Here is an 18,114-nt window from a genome sequence, read left to right on the forward strand (position 1 = left end):
CTGGATGTAAATACCAGGAAATAAAAGCTTTAAAATCTTAACTCTTGTCTCATATCCATCTCAAATCCAAATGTCTTTGGTGTATAGTACAAACAAATGAACTGACTTTCCTGTTCCAATAGTTTCAGAGGGGACTGTATACGTGACATCAACATACCAGAACTATACTAAGCTACAAAGTCAATTGTTGTCATGTTGTAATGCATGTCAGCTCAGAAATTGTCATAACACATCATAAGACAACCTTATGCCAACAAGAATCTACAGCTACTTGACATCAGAATTTTATTTTATTTTTTTAAACAGTCTTTATGATAGCTGGCACCTGCTGGAATAAAGATTTATGTTTATGTAATTTAATGTCAGTTGTCCTGAAGGGAGTGTGTAGGTGTCATTTAGCCCTATGAAATGATTTACCCAGAATTCAGTCATTCATTCAGACATTTTCATGGCCAACAGCAAGACTACAGTCGTGGTGCATTAAACATTTACAGGTTTAATCTTTTGTTTCCCTAATTGCGTAATGATTGATATAACTTTTTTTTGCATTTACTAATATTTCTTTGTGGTTTTGTTTAATTGTCTGATATGACTAATGAGTCACTCTACTTTCTCTACATTTCACTCACATAAGAGGTAAAAATGTATTTATTTCATTGCTCACTGTCTAATGGTTATTCCATTATAAACATACATCATATGGCAACCGTAAAACTATTACCATAATGTCAAAGTAAATAATGTTAAAAGACGATGAACATAACTCTATAGCATTAGCATATTTGAAAATAGCTATTATAGATGTTGGCATGATAAATAGGACTTCACACTGAAAGGAACAGGCTGTCTACAAGAGGGATGTTATGAGAGTCAACTTTTGTCTCATGGGTCAGCATTTTTACAGTGGGCGGCATATCACTCCCTCAAACTAATAGCATTTCACAGTGATTTGCTCTCGCTAAAGTGTGCTGATGCTGTACAATACAACAAAATATCATTGACTTCTTAAAGTAGTACAAACCTAAAGATGCTGATGCGACAAGTAGTTTGCAAAAAGAAGACCGTCGCTGAGTTGTTGAAGCCTGGTTTACATAGACTGCCCCCTGTTGCATTGCAGATAAGCTTTGGATACATATTGCTTCTAGTTCTTTAATATCCACCACACCGCTACTGCTGACTGTTCCTCCATCTTGTCTAAAACAGAAAGGTGGTTGTGCTTTTAACATCACTGGCTTAAAGCTCAGGGTCACTCTACTAGTAAACCTCAGACATACCTCTTCTGTTTCCATTTTTAAATCAAAGCTCAGAACATGTTTTTATTCCAGAGTGTTACTCTTACTTACAGTACATATTTAATTAGCCTTACATATTTAATTAGTCTTACTTACTTACTCTTACTTACGTAATGAATTAATCTTACTTACATACTTACTCTTACTTACTTACTCTTCTGGCTCACGTAATTAATAACGTACTCTTACTTACTTATTCATTCCTACTTGCTTACTTTCCTATTCTTGCTTAATTAATTAATTACTCTTACTTACTTAATGGCTCTTATTATTTTCTTACTCTTAGTTACTTGCTCTTACTTACTTACCTACTGTACGCTTACCTACTTACTTAACTGCTCGTATACATACTCAGAACATACATATCCTTTATTTAATGACTGAATTGCAACCCCACTGTATTCCTTATCAGAATTATGAATGTTGTATTACATGTTATTTCAATTCAATATTTGTTTCTTTAATTCAACCTGATAGTTGAAATTGATATTTTACTCAGTTGGCTAACACTTTTATAAAACGTGACTTACAATTAAGACTACAGCTGAGCAGTTGTGGTATTATGGGCCTTGAGCAAGCTTAGCAGTGGTAGGATTTGAACTCATGACCTGCTACTCAGTATCCCAATGCCTTAGCCACTAAGGCGCCACTCCCCAACAGCAAGAGTACAGCTCTGATGAAAGCCAGAATTTTAAGCTACTGGAGGAAGATGAAAAAAAATAACAAATATAATGTTCCATATTCTTCACTTTTTTTTTTTTACCCAATAAATCCCAAGAAGTGAGCCACACTGTCATCTTTCTGCTCTAGTGTAACACTCAAAAAAGTTCACCCTCTTAAAATCAGCTGAAACTATGGAACGGTAATTGGTTATGCGAAGCATACACACACACTAGCTCTCTTAATCCACACAGATCAAGGGATGAAGAATGGCTGCTTCGTTTATAATGATGCTGAGACAGGAGGATAACTGGCAGACCAGTGTGGCACTTCAGACGTTCATCCTCGTTGTTGTGCATTCATGGAGTCAGTATGATTTATAGAGCCAGTGTGCAGGAATACAGTATGTCATTCTCTTTAACAGCTAGAAGAAGCTCTACGGTAGCCTATTTGTCAGTAAGAGCACTACACAGCTCCAGATACCATGACATGACATCTGGCTCTCACGCCCAGGCCTTCCCAATTACCAGGATTTTAGTCAATGTACTCAATATATAAATGACTCATTTACTGTATTTTCTATTTGTATCATTAGTGAGTGCAGGATGATCAAGTATTTAACAATTCTAACATTTTCCTTGTAAACTGCCAAAACTACTCTGTGTAGGTAGTATACATACATATACGTGTATAGCCAATACTGTATAACATCTTAGACATCCTAATATTTTTAATAGAAATTGTACCTTCGGTTTGATTATACCTTCTGCATTAGTGTTAGGAGACAGGAATGTAGCAAAGAAATGCTTGTATTATCAATAAGTAACATAAAATAGTAGACCACATTTTTAACCTTGTCATTTAATTACAGCATTTCTTTACATGTGGTTTTGGATGTTCAGTCCCGTCTAAAAGTATTGCAACGGCAAGGCCAAATCTTTTGCTTTTGCTATGTAAAAAAATATCAGGAAATGAAAGCTGAAATTCCAATTGATTGTCTCATTCTCAGCTTTTGATCTCAAACACATATGTCTTCAGCATATAGCAAAAACAAAAGAATTTTAGCCATCCTTGCTACAGTAGGCACAGCACAATATCAATGGAACGATTCAGTTATCAGGTAGCCTCAGCCCACGGGTTATGAAGTATCAAATACGCCATGTACACTTTTCTGGTGGCAAGCTTCAGAATGTTGAATGTAACAGTCTGGTTTGTTTTTCACATATCTGTGCACACTGTAAAACCGGATAAGTTCATTTAACTCAAAAAAATTGAGGAAACTAATGACATCAAAATTTTTAAGTTGATAAATCAATTTCTTTAAGCCAAATACACTTAAATATAACAAATTTGAGTTAAATTTTTGTTATATTTAAGTGTATTTGCCTTAAATAAATCGATTTATCGACTTAAAAATTTTGGGGTCATTAGTTTCCGCAAATGTTTTGAGTTAAATGAACTTATCCAGTTTTACAGTGCATGTATACAATTTTTGTTTTGTAGGTAACACAATGAGTTTTTTTGGAGCAACATAGTCATTGGACTAAAAATGTTCAAAGATTCTTGTCTTTAAGCAGTTAGTGGTGAGGAAGTACGATAATCTTGTGTGTTTACAGACAGGCTGTAAAAGTCTGGGGTTGGTCATTTTGTTGCACTGTAAAACCGGATAGTTCATTTAACTCAAAAAATTTGAGGAAACTAATTACCTCAAAATTTTTAAGTTGATAAATCAAGATCTTTAAGCCAAATACAGTTAAGTGTAACAAAAAAAAATTTTGACTCAAACTTTGTCATTTAAAATAATTTTTTGTTATATTTAAGTGTATTTGGCTTAAACAATTTAATTTATCGACTTAAAAATTTTGAGGTAATTAGTTTCCTCAATTTTTTTGAGTTAAATGAACTTATGCGGTTTTGCAGTGTGGCTGTGTTTATTGATAAAATGCACCAAACTTTCTAGCAAATAGTAAAGGTCTGGCTTGTGAGACTACTTCTAAGTAAAGATGAGTCTATAGAGACTTACACAAATTTGGCTTTGTTCCAGATAATATACGTCATACATGCGTCATCATATAATTATACTTATACTACAGTGCAGCTGATTGAATGTAGTTGATTGTTATTATTATTAATATAAAAAAATAATGGTTGAAAATTTGTTGTGGTAATACATGTAATAATATTTATTACTTACATCTTGCATGTGATGTAAATATAAATATTCATCTTAAATGTACGTATGTATGTAAATATTCATCTTAACTGTACCTTCTCATATCTATGAATCCAAGTACCAACATTTTGAAAGCAGTAAAATAAATAGAAGATCAAATACAAATAATGTAATTGCTGTATTATTAATTACAAATTAGATTTCAAATTAAAAGTAAGCATTGTAATTAAATACTTAATTCGTAAATACTTGCTTAGGTTTATTAATCATAAAGTCCATAGCTTTATGCGGTTTGACATTAATAAACATCAAATCTGTGTGCACTGGCTGATACTAATGTATTAATCAACCATTACTTACATACAATTAACAAGGTCATTATTTTGTTGCTGTACCCTTTGTTGATGTACTTTAAAGCAACATGAAAAATTAAGCTTCTTGATATTCAGGAAACAATGTAATAATCTAATCCAATGAGTGCAGATCCTGGGGAAATATGTTGCCATGTCATTAAGAGATCACTCCTCAGTGCGGAAACATTTGCCATGGAAATGCACACGGTCTGTTACTCACACTGCAAATCCCTTAATGCCCTCTATAGAAAGTCCGCACCTCTCTGGAGAGAAATTACCAGCAGCTGCTTAATGCTCTTGTGTAAACATCATTTGTGCAACTGATGGACTTTAATGGGATTTGTCCGCTATTCATTAAGCTGCAGCAGACATTTCGGAAATGCCTGCACCTTCCATATCAGCGTCTAATAGATGAATTCTATGAAGAAGAAAAAAAAAACCTAGCGTCATGGTGCGCATTCGGCACACAATCTGCAGCTCAACGCTCAAAAAAGGTTCTGCAAAGACCCAACTGCGTGTGTTACCCTGAGAATAAATGACACAGCTATAAGTATGTCTGAGTCATTCAGGTTCCTACGGAATGCCATCTGCAACATACTGAAATGAAGCAGTATCATTTCCACACTCTCATGCTGTTCCTCCAGCATTAACTCACAAAGCTCCATGTTTTTAAGTCTCTCCTGACTAATTTTTACTCTGCTATAACAGAGAGCATCCTCACTACTTTCATCATTGTCTAGGCTCTCCACAGAGAAAGTCTGCATGGATCCCACTCATCCGAGTAATCTCGTCTAATGCATCCAAAAAGACATTGCAGAGATGGTTCAAAGTGATCAATGTTATATTCTGCTACCTATATTGTACAATTATGTGACATATTCATTCAACTTAAACGATGTTCTTATGTGAGTCACAGGTTACATTGTAAGCTAAAGTATTAATTACACAACATCCTATTTCCACTATTATATATCTATAACTTACCACATACTGTACATGCAGTTAGTCATTCATATTACTTATTATAATTGTAGTACTTGAAATTCATGTCTGCTTAGTAAGGAATAAAGCACAATGGGCCGTGCTGTTATAGGAATATAATTAATGACAGTGTTGTGTGATGTGACATAACAGGAACAAACCCCGAAGTTGAATATTTTCTTATAACAGCAAGTCTTTTATTCCTCTTGTACTGCAACGATTTGCCACCAATTGCATTTTTTACAATTAAAGAACAATTTATCATTGTCCTGATCTTTTATCTGATTATACTGTTTTTACATTAATGATATGGAACGTCCATGAAACAAGGCAGTTCCTGTTGTCATGTTATGTTTTGTTATGTTATGTTATGTTATAGCAACTCTGCACAGATATTTCATAATCGCTCTTGTTTTTGCTTTCTTGAAGTTAAGACACAAAATGCAGCATGTTACTGAGAAAAGGCCAAGCTGTCCACACTAAAGACTTTCCCATGTCTGAAAATGATCTGGATTGAGTTTGACCAATTTAGATGTAAATACCTTTTAATTAAAGCTAACATAGTGCAAATTAATTAAACATATTCCGAATTACATTTCGCACTCTTGTAACTACACACATTTCATGGAAATTACCTATTAATTCATAGTGTATAATAAATAATATGCTATAAGATGAATAACTTAATAATAAGCCATGTGAGTATGTTGCCATAAATTCTCCTTTGGTTGCTACGTGGTTCCTCTAATATATATGTGAATACCAATGAATAAATTTAACAGTCGTTACATTAACACCATAAACTTCCAGGATTGTCAATAGATCCATTTCTTTGCCTGTAGTTACTATAATTTTTTACTATTTTCTTTAAAAGGTCAGAATTATTTGATTCGTTTTCTACAACCGCAGCTCTGACAGTAGTTCGGCTGCAAGGCAGAGCTCAGGTTCATATCAATGTGCTCGTTCTAATATGTAAGAACTTTCACAGGGACTTTGTATGGCAGAAGCATCACATAATCTAAGCCTAATGATAAACCAATTAAAACAATGCATTGTTATTTAACAAAAAAAAAAAAAAGATACTTATAATAACTTATATGATGAAGCTTTCTGTGTGGAGATATTTATTTGACATTTAAGTTTGAACACTTATATTTAACATATAAATTAAAATAGAAAGAAAAAAGAGAGGCTAGTGAGTGATGTTTATAGCTGTTATAATGTAATTGCTTATGGGCTTTAAACAACAATAAATGTAAATATAAATGGATATAAAGTATTGAGCGCCATTGTTTAATTCATCAAAAATGTAACCATTGGTAATTTGCTTTGATATAAGAGGAATAAAACACTTTAGGATATGCCATTATTGTAAAATAATCCATTTTGCGGCCGTAACAGTCACTGACTGTTTTCGCTAGCAACATTCCTGGTTGTGTTTTATTCCTTACATTGTACAGTTTATGTTTAGATAACAACTTATCAGCGTGTTACAGTGGCCCTTATAGAGAGCACATTGCCTTGGAAGGTTGAATACTTTTCCTTTTACTTTCAACTCTTACATTTAAAAAATGGCTTTTGGGTTGAAATGGCATACTCTTTCCAGACTGAACGATGGCCTAAATAAGACAAATAGACTGTCTGTTAGAATGGAGTGTGTCCTGGATGAGTGAACTGAATTTGCTCCCATAGAGTTCTGCAAGCGCTTCAAGCAATTCTCAGTGCGATGCTGCAATCACAGGAAATGTGTGTAAGACCATGGTCAATCATGCTGGTGACAGATTTACTTGATAAGAAGTTGGATCCAGGAAAAAGCTTTACATGGCATGAGGGAGAAAACCGGATTTTCAAATATCATGTACGTATTTATGCTGTTCAATGCTAAATTATAAATTAAATTACACTGCTTATCTCTACATCCATTTGCTGTACCACTTATCCTACACAGGGTCGCAGGGAACCTGGAGCCGATCCCAGAGTTTAATTGCCACGATCCATAGGATACACCAGTAGAAATGTACAATTTCCAGCCACCCCTTCCAACTACTGTACATGCATTAATGTATTTAATTAATCATGTAAAAGTGTGTTTAATTAATACTTTAAGAATGCAGTGTCTGTACAAGACATTGAACAAACCAAGCCAGGGTTAGAAAATATCTCTCAGTGAATAGTGTTTGTCGTTTCTTATGTCGCCTTTGAGAGCAAAACCAAATTGTAGCCAGTGGCTCGTCTTTCTGTTACATAGACAGACTGCTGTTTCAAGGCCACTGATGTTCAGTAGATGAGCCTGAAATGCGAACATCTGTGCTGTAAAACGTTCGCCTGGGCCTTTCCACTTAATAGCTTAATATATCAGCAATGTGGAATATATTATGTCCTGAAGGTGTGGTATGCTAGGCTGACATAATATAGAGAATTAGCCTCAGGTAGTTAACTACAAGCATCAAATAATAACAAGATAATAACAAGTTTAACAAAACATTATGTTGGCAGTTAATCCTCAATCTCAACTTTCTGGGTTTTGTTCTATTTCAGTGCTATATCTGAAGCAGGTAATCAAGTCTTGTAGAAAAATTACCTGCTTTGGGTGTGTTTCAGGATGGAAAAACAAAAATATGAACTGCCAATAGGACTAGGTGAAAAATCATATCATAATACCTATCAATACACAAGACACAATACATGTGAAAAAAATAAGTACACCCCATGGAAATTGTTGGCTTTTTTGACATACTTGGACAAGCAAACATTTGATCATCTTTGAAACCGTGCCTATTAATGAAGTTGACATACTTGAACAATACCACAAGGAAAATGAGATTTTCAATAATTTATTGAACAGAAATATCAATAAACATGATATTCTTCTGTGGAAAAGTAAGTACACCCTTGACCTCAGAAGTTAGTATTGCCCTCTTTAGCAGAAATAACTTTTTGTAAGTGTTTTGCAGAATTGTCCACCAGGCTTGCTGGAATTTTTGACCACGCTTCCATGCAATATTCTTTCAGTTACAAGACTTTTGAGGGTTTTCTTGCATGTACTGCCCATTTCAAATTCCCCCCACAACATTTCAATGAGATTTAAATCCGGGCTTTGACTAGGCCATTCCATAACCCTCCATTTCTTCTTTTTGAGCCATTCCTTGGTGGATTTGCTACCAAGTGTGCTTAGGATCATTATCCTGTTGAAAGGTCCACTTTCAGTTCAACTTCAACTTTCAGAAAGATGGCCTCAAATTATTTTCAAGCACTATTTGATATGATGCAGAATTCATAGTTGAATCAATAACATTTCCACCACCGTGCTTCACAGTTGGTATGAGGTGTTTCTCCTAAAAAGCTGTCTTTTTAGTTACTGTGTCTGCTGTTTCTGTGGTTAAACAACTCAATCTTTGATTCGTCTGTCCAGAGCACATTATTCCAAAAGGCCTGGTATTTGCCTATATGCTCACTGGCAAACTGTAGTATTGCTCTAATGTTCTTTTTAGACAGCAAAGGCTTTTTCCGGGCACGCCTCCCATGCCGGTCAAATTTGTCCAATGTCATTCTGATTGTAGAAGCATGCACTTTGACATGAACATTTGCAAGACTTACTAGCAGATCCTGATTAAATTCTGGGGCTCTTCGAGACTTCTTTTTGCACCCGACGGTCCAATCTTGGGCTGAATTTGCTGGGACGGCCAGTCCTAGACAAATTGGAGGTCATTTGAAATCTTGTAGAAGAATTTCCTTACAGTGGAATGATGTATTTCAAATGATTTCTTGATCTTTTTAAATCACTTCCCAGACTCATAGGCATCCATTACTTTTTTTTTCTGAAGCCTTACAGAGCTCTTTGCATGATGACACCACACACCTCATTAGCAAAGGGAACACCAGACACTAGATATGAGTGGGGTATAAATAAGACCGGTTCCACCTGCACTCCCTAAGCAGGCTCTAATCACTGGCACCCAATCTTCAACACCTGATTCTAATTTTATGGATTAGGTGTGATAAATGTAGGGATGAACTTACTTTTTCCATGTCACTGATCTGGGTTTTTTTTTTTTTTTTGTCAATTTAAATTTTGAAAATTACTGAAAATGTAATTTTATGGAGTGTAACACCTTCATTTATAGGCACTATTTCAAATAAGATAATATGTGAAATATTATTTATAATATTTTTACAAATATGTAAAAAAAAAATCCATGGGATGTACTTATTTTTTCACATGACTGTACATGTGATATGTGATAAGTATAATGATATTTTGGTAATGCCACAATTCAGTAGCACCAAAATGCCTACAAAAAACAATATATCTCAAAGTCAATATCTGAATAATGAATGTTTATTAAAAAGGATAAGGAAGTAACTTTAAAAATTCAATACAAAAATAGACTTTAACATCCAGTCAGTGAATTGATACTGTAATTGTTGCAATGCTCTCAGAAATGTGTATTGTGATACAATTTAAAATATTAAAATATTTAGTAAATTCTGATTTTGAACATGAAAATTTGGATATGTATGATCGCATCAAAGCTCAATGTTCTATTTAGGTCCATTTTTACTACATCAATATACAATCCATCCATCCATTCATTTTCTGTACCGTTTATCCTACGCAGGTTCCCGGACAGCCTGGAGCCTATCAAAGGGAACTCCTTGCACAAGACATGGGATACCCTGGACAGGGTGCCAACCCATTGCAGGGCACAACCACACATCCATTCACACACTACAGTCAATTTAGAAATGCCAGTTAGCCTACAATGCATATCTTTGGACTGGGGGAATAAACTGGAGCACCCAGATTAAACCCCCGAAGCATGGGGAGAAAATGCAAGTTCAAAAGGGTGTGTACAACGGATTGAGATGGGAATTGAACTCCAACCCCCAGGTGCTAGGCGAAGAGAATGAAAATTATTATTCAAATATTAATAATAATTATCTTTCCAACTTTAAACCTATGCTCCCTAAGAAACTGCTCATTTCTCTAATAAACACTAAAGGGCATTTTATTTTATATTAAAAATAATGCATATATTACAGAGATAATTTGTAACATTAAAGTGTTTAAAATTGACCAAATATAAACAACAATGTTTATTTTTATTTTTTTTTCTTTACACTGTATTGACGTGAATAAATAAATGATAGATATGAAGATATATTGCTTAAAATATACAGTTTGTTCAAACTGTATTATTGTCTAATTAAAAAGTGATAGAATGATAGAATAGAATTGAGAAAATCAATTTTTTTTTTTGTAAAACATTAAAGTTATGTCTGCACTGATTTGTGTAAAGCCTATTACTACTACTAATATTAAACATTACAACTGGACCACGTTCTGTATCTCTGGTCAGAGATACCCATATTAAATAATAATTTTCTCAGTGATAAATTTCAGCTGAAAGAGTCGTAATTGTGCTTCACATTTCTTCCTGTTAACATTTGTGCAGCACTGACTGTATTCAAGAATGTGAAGGTGCTTACTTATGTAAATGAAAGCCAGCCAGATTGAGGTTGAATAAAAAGTCCTGCTTTTTTAAACAGCCAATTAAAGCCGAGGGCAAGAGGCAGCAACTGAATATTTGATCTTTTTAGACACACAGATATTGGACTGTTTTTGTAGTGCACTTAACCCTCGGGCTGTTTCAGTCAAATTTGATATTTGAATTTTCTCCATCATAATTATGGTTTCTTTCATGGGACTGGACTGCCATTAGATTTGATCACATCATCCAGAATATAAATTGCAGAGTAATGTTTTTTAATGATGGCCCTGCAATTGTCATAATTTTAATCCTCCTGAAATACAAAACACCGCTCATGTTGCTGTTAGAAGGCTGTATTTGTCATGACTACCTTCTGTGGTGCAATATGAAAGAGTTGTGTTATTAGTCATGGACAATTTGCTTCCCTTGGCTCTCACGGATGGCTGTGGCATCATTGGTACTCGAACGTCTGATCGCGGATGAAAGGGTGAATGCTTTTCTATTGCATCACATCAGGGTGTGCATTGTCAACAATCCAACAACGAAGTGCATGAAGCTATGTTAATATTGTGTCTTGTGCTCCTAAATTAACAGGAAAGCCTCACGCACAGATACAAGTCTGTCAGCTGGTTGTGCACAGATGGGTTGGTATGACAAATTCCGATAAAGGAATTAGTAGGACTAATGCATAAGGTGCTTTATTTGTTTGCGGATTTGGTGGGTTAGGAGCAGTGAAGTGTGACAACAAAGCGCTCATCTATCTCACAAACACTATTCTGCTTCAAAATGAACATATGCTGATGACATGCCAGATAAGCCTCATTATAACAAATGTGGCATCAACATTTAACCCCCATCCCCCCCTAAAAAAAAAAAAAAACAGGAGATGTAATTTCAGCCAGAAACTTTGCTCGGTTTATCTTATTTCATGCTACGCATGTAGGCCTCGAATTAAATATGACGGGACCTGACTCCAGTGGACGAAACAGCCATAATCACAAAAACGTGAAACTACAGGATTAGAAAATCAAATTGAATGCTTATCGAACGCTGTTACCAGGCTGGCAAATCCGCTCCTGGTCTGGGAATGTTGGGATAAATTGAGACCAGGCGTACATACAGCCTCAAGGGAAGATTGCTACTTAGCAGAATTAAATTGACTAGCAGGAGATTTTATTGCTTTTAAAGGTCATTTGTCTATTATCCAATTTAGAATGATTATCAGTGTTTTTGTCATATGCATGTCAAATAAAGCTGTTTCAATACCGCAGTGTAGTAAAGCTTCTTAGAGCTGAGGACTCGAACAGGCTTTTATATGTTGGACTGAACAATCCTGAATTTCTTGCACTGTTGTTGGTAACGCAGGCTCTGAGTCTCAGACAAAGAGATGTCAATCAAGTGTGCTCACTAGAATATTAAACCACACCAAGACAGGTCTTACTTGGCCTCAGGACATGGGGTCCCTTTAGTCTTGGTCATCTGTCTCAATTCATTTCAGGTAGTGCCTACTATTTTTTGTGGGCCTGAAAGTCTTTGTCATTGGTGATGCACGGCACAGTCACGGTCTCATCTGCAGTCCTTGAATAAATAGCACTGTGTATTGCCAATTGTGGTAACACAGACATTCAATTTTGTTTGCCACAGGAGGACATTTGCTGCACCAACAACACCAATTGTCATGTGCCCTCAGCTGTTCTGGTCCCGTTGTCTTCTTGCTCCCTCTTTTTGCCTTTACTAGACATACACTTCAGCTGTAGCATTTCGAGAAGGAGACGTATACGTGTAACAATCACACAACAAATGTGTATGGTCCAAGTGCAGAGATTGTGGATCAAAATCTGACACTAAATTGTAGTTGGAAAAACAAGCTAGGTCAACCAGTGAACTAATCCAAAGGAGCAGGCAAAAAATCCACGATAAACAGTCTGAGTTTCAAAATAACAGAATGCCCATCAAGTAATAACAAACGGCTAAGAATTTTAGCAAGAGTAGGCAAGATTTCACAAAGAGTAACCAGAAACCTGTGTTTCTATTGTGCTTCGGAATGAGGAGGTGATGGGAATCAAGTAAGCAAGGTAACCCAGAAGTGGGACAGTGCTCAAGTCATGAAGTAGCCTTTATTTTGTCACATATACATTACAGCACAGTGAAATTCTTCTTCCATATACCGGCTTGTTAGGAAGTTGGGCTCAGAGCATAGGGTCAGCCATGGTACGCCTGGAGCAGAGAGGGTTAAGAGCCTCTCTCCAGGGCCTAACAGTGGCAGCTTGGTGGGCTTGAACCCTCAACCTTCTGATCAGTTACCCAGAGTCTTAACCGTTGAGTCACCACTGCCCCACTGATGGGGACCTCTGGTGGTGTGGAGTAGAACTGTCAGGTGTGACAATAAGTAACTCAAGTCTTTAACCCCCTAGGGAGACAGACTATATTATTACAGAACCAATCAGAATAATAGAATTGGTCCAAGAAATCATTTGAGCCAATCATTTGGATTTGTCACTTTTATATATATATATATATATATATATATATATATATATATATATATATATATATATATATATATATATATATATGCGCTTTGTATTGCTTTGTCTGTGTGAACACTGTGTGGTTATTATTATATTATATTATATATTTGGTTATTAATCATGATGGGCTCTGTCATGTTGTGTGTTGTAGAAAGGCATGCATTATCACAGTCATTGTGATGTCTACTGATATGGTGTAACAGGCAGGATTCTGTATGTGAATGTCACTGGCATCATGCACACACACACACACACACACACACACACACACACACACACACACATGCACACAAATTAGCACTGTGCCTTTTAATCATAACCTCCATCTCACACAGCCAGGGGAACATACAGGTGCAAGAAAGTAAATGTAATGGGTTTATGCACAGACTGTACATCTGCCAAACCTCATTAAGAACACAGTGATTTGGTGAGCATGTCTATAGGAGGTGTCTGCAAAGGGGAAAGTATCTGGCAACCTCAGTTGACCGGCATCACCCATATTAGATGCCATAAGCTGAACTCTTCTGGGGTAACAGCTGTCGTTCCTGGGGGTATTATCATGGTTCAAGGATGACAGTGTGTATGTTATTGTAAGCACACAAGTAATGTAGGCAGGAGAATGCTGCCAAACACAAGCGCGAAGCCCTGCAGTGCAGAATTCAAGAAGCTACAATAAGATCTCAGCCTGAGGCTTGGCAATCTGTTTCCCTGCTTTCTCCTCTCTTCCTCGGCTCTTATTCCGCCTCTCAGCTGTTCATTAGCTGACCATTGAAGAGAGCGCGCTGGGGCTTTGGCTGTGTGCGGAGCTCTCAGGGCTGGTACAGGGTCGCTCTTGCTCTGAATCAGTGTGACTCTCAGTGGCAGCGCTGGACCAGATGAATAATGCATTCATGGTAGTGTCACTCAAGGAACAATTGCAGTGGTTAATATTCACAGCATGCACATTCAGAGGCCCTCATGAAACACATAACTGTTTTATAGGAGCAGAACCCAAACAGTATATTGATGCCATAAGCAGCACGTGTTAACACAAATCTTTTTTTTTTTTTTTAAGTATTTACAAATAAAAAGTCAGCCAAAAGCCAGTTCTGAGATTCCAGTAGTGCCAAAAGTATAGAATAATTTGTCAGAGTTGACAGTCATTGGCTCCAGTGTTAGGTAGCAACTGCTAATGTGTATTTCCTTAGTTTTCTTTCAATCGTTCTACATGATATTTACTTGTATCACTCTCCCATCTGTTGTATCATTTTGACTGCCACGTTGACATAATATTATTCTTGTTACCTGTGTTGCCGTAATTTAAAAAAGTGCTCTGGAGAAGAAAAAAAAAAGTTATATATTGATTTCTCCAACGTTCTGCCTGAAGTCATGTAATTGGCAAGTTACACTATTACATAACATAGACGTGGCTGATATAATGACAAATATCATATCACCATATTGAGGAAAATATCTCGTCATAATACATGAAATGCATCATAATATTAAGGCTTAATAACATATATTTATTATAATAAATATATATAATTAATATATAATTAATATATAATTAATATATAATAATATAATATATATATATATAATAATATAATAATTGATATAATTAATTTCATTATTTAATGTAAGAAATAATGAAACGTTAAAAAAGGAAAATGAAATTAAAGTAAAAAAAAAATGGCTTGTTACCATGTGAAGTAACATCGTCAAAGTAAAGTAGATTTTCTGATATAATCCATTATACCAAAGCGCTGTTTAATGCACACTTCTGAATGGTCAGGAGTTGTTGATTAATTTTCTATAATAACACAGCTATGATAGTAGTTCTGGCTGCAATATTAAATATGCAAATTAATATGCTCAGACTAATGTACAGTTTATATAGCACCAACTTACACAAGGACATGTTTGGCAGATGCTACAGATAAACTTATTTAAAAAACCTTGTAATTATTGATATGGTGAAGTTTTTAAGTCTCCAATGTCAGCACTTTATAGCAATATAGCTGTCATTTTGCATTTTCTGACACAGGATAGTCTTTGCAGTTTCGTAGTAACATGACAAGCTACGATTTATTTTTTGCTTTATTAGCCTTAGTGGTTAGCACGTTTGCCTCACACCTCCAGGGTTGGGGGTTCGATTCCCACCTTGGCCCTGTGTGTGCGGAGTTTGCATGTTCTCCCCGTGCTGCGGGGGTTTCCTCCGGGTACTCCGGTTTCCTGCCCCAGTCCAAAGACATGCATGGTAGGCTGATTGGCAGGTCTAAAGTGTCCGTAGTGTATGAATGGGTGTGTGAGTGTGTGTGTGTGATTGTGTGCCCTGCGATGGATTGGCACCATGTCCAGGGTGTCCCCCGCCTTGTGCCCGATGCTCCCTGGGATAGGCTCCAGGTTCCCCGTGACCCTGAAAAGGATAAGTGGTATAGAGGATGGATGGATAGCCTTAGGACAGAGAAAAGGAGAGGCTTATGAGGGAATGACTGTTTATAGCTGCTAAAATATAAGTGATAACAGGACTAACTTGTTTCCCAGATGTTGCACAACAATTAAGAATAAGAAAAATCATTTTATGTAACAATATAGATATATCATCATATCACTCCGCCAACAACAACACAACAACCAAAGATCAACATAACTAGAATATAGGTTATCAATGCAAATGACATAACTAAATTTCATGGAGAACGAAACAAGGCGACACAAATATATATGAATAATTCGACTACAATAGTAGGTGTGTTAACCTATTCTGTGTAAACCCTTTGTTAGTTTGTTTGTTCTTATTTATACCCTGCTATCTTATTTTCCATTTGTTTTGTTAAGTCCAAGTCTTGATTTCTGTGTTTCCTAGTTCAATATTCTCTGGGTTTAGAGTTTCTGATTATGGATTATGCTAGTTTACCTTTTCCTGCCTGTGCTTTGACTCCCACTCTGCCCTGAATATGATTTTTTGATTTGCCCAAATAAAGCGCATACTGAGTTCACACTTGTGTCCGGCCTATAGACAAGTTTTCTACAAAGTAGTCAACATCACTGCAGCTTCATAAATCTGTTTATGAATTTTCCTGGAATAATAACCTTATTATGGCTTTAAGAAACATCTTGCTGCTTGAGTCTGCAGCACACTTGACTTATAAAATGTAGTTTTTCTGCTATAAAGCTCCCGAGGAAATCATTCTTTTGTTTTGTTTTTTTTATTTGATCGCACCACACTCTTGTCCCCGCTTCGAGATAAATGACCTATTATTTCCAAGTGATGAATGGTATGACCCCAACTCATGACTTCATGTGCAGTGTGAATGTGACCGGACTTCTGGATAACATTTAGCAAGTTGAAATACAAGCTCCATAGCCACATATACACAAGCTCTCTCGGCAATGCGCTGACATATACACGACCAGAGGACGGGCTAAAAATGGACACCTAGGCTCTCACATTCAAGAGAAACAACTTAACACAGGACTACATGCCAAGTACAATAGCAGGTTTCTGGTCTGCTATTTGTAATGTACTGTATGATGTGTGTTAAAATTGCCTAGAAAAGACGGCAGCAGAAGAAGTTGTGTTGAAATCCCTTCGATTTTTAGCTCACACTGAGGCAAGTCATGAAATATTTAATTGGACAAATGAGACTAACCTGGATAGGTAGCGTCTGTTTCTGACAGTAGCCCAAAGTCTGCTTTAAACAGATGTTTGCTTGTTTTCAGTGAAAAGTTTTTTTTTTAGTGTGGAATCGCTGAAGTCATAATGGCATCGATTCGATCATGAGTAATTCTCTCCCGTGTGTTCCAGTGTTCATTGAAAAATTCTGACATAAACTTCTGGGCTCGAAACAACATCTAGCAGTACTTTCCAAAGATATTTCAGTGTTAACTTTCCTTAATAAAAAAAAATAGCACCATCAACCCTTATAATGAATTTTAGTCCTCGCTTTTTAATTCTAATGCATATATCACAAATTAAATGCTGAAAGGATTTATCACAGAAGTCACAAGCCAGGCTTGTAATCAGTACATCATAGCCAGGTAGGTAATCAAGAGCTTTTCAGCTTATCCATATCAGGATCTGTGTCATGAAAAGAAAAGGCTGACCTACTATGACTGATCTTATGTACTGTATCTTCCCCTGTGCTTTGTTCTCTGGATTGTTTTCATCGTGAGAAGCATGTTGCCTCTCTGGGTCAGACTGGGGGAAGGGCACAGAATGTGATAAACCTGTAATAACTGTACACCCAATCTATCCAGGTAAATTTTCAAGTGCAACCTTTCACGTGTGTCTTGAGGACACTGTTGTGGTAATAGTACTGACAGTTTGCAGTCATTACTGTACGGCTTGTCGTCAGACTCAAGACAAAACTTCTTCTCGGTAATGGAGACGTCTTAATAAGATACCCTTAATTGATCTGGCTTCATTATGTGATCATTAATTGTGCATTTTGTAACAATTCATCATATTACATCCGAAGATAGTTTGCATTGACTTAGATTTATGCCCATGACCATTCCCAACTGGTACATGAGTCTACCTCGCAAATACCTCAGTGCTTTGTGTGCTGCTTCAATGAAGACAATCAGTCATTTCTCCGCTCCGGGCTTAAGGTTCCTGTCAACAGCCTATGCATGTGGTCAGCT

At 36.2% G+C, this 18,114-nt stretch overlaps 1 protein-coding gene across 1 annotated transcript in view; it reads right to left on the minus strand.

Moving 5' to 3' along the window:
* b3gat1a (beta-1,3-glucuronyltransferase 1 (glucuronosyltransferase P) a) overlaps window positions 1–18,114 on the minus strand; it is a 118,546-nt gene that overhangs the window by 99,968 nt on the left and 464 nt on the right. The window lies entirely within an intron of this gene.

This window comes from Ictalurus furcatus, chromosome 4 (genome assembly GCF_023375685.1).
Source record: "Ictalurus furcatus strain D&B chromosome 4, Billie_1.0, whole genome shotgun sequence".
Classification (NCBI taxonomy): domain Eukaryota; kingdom Metazoa; phylum Chordata; class Actinopteri; order Siluriformes; family Ictaluridae; genus Ictalurus; species Ictalurus furcatus.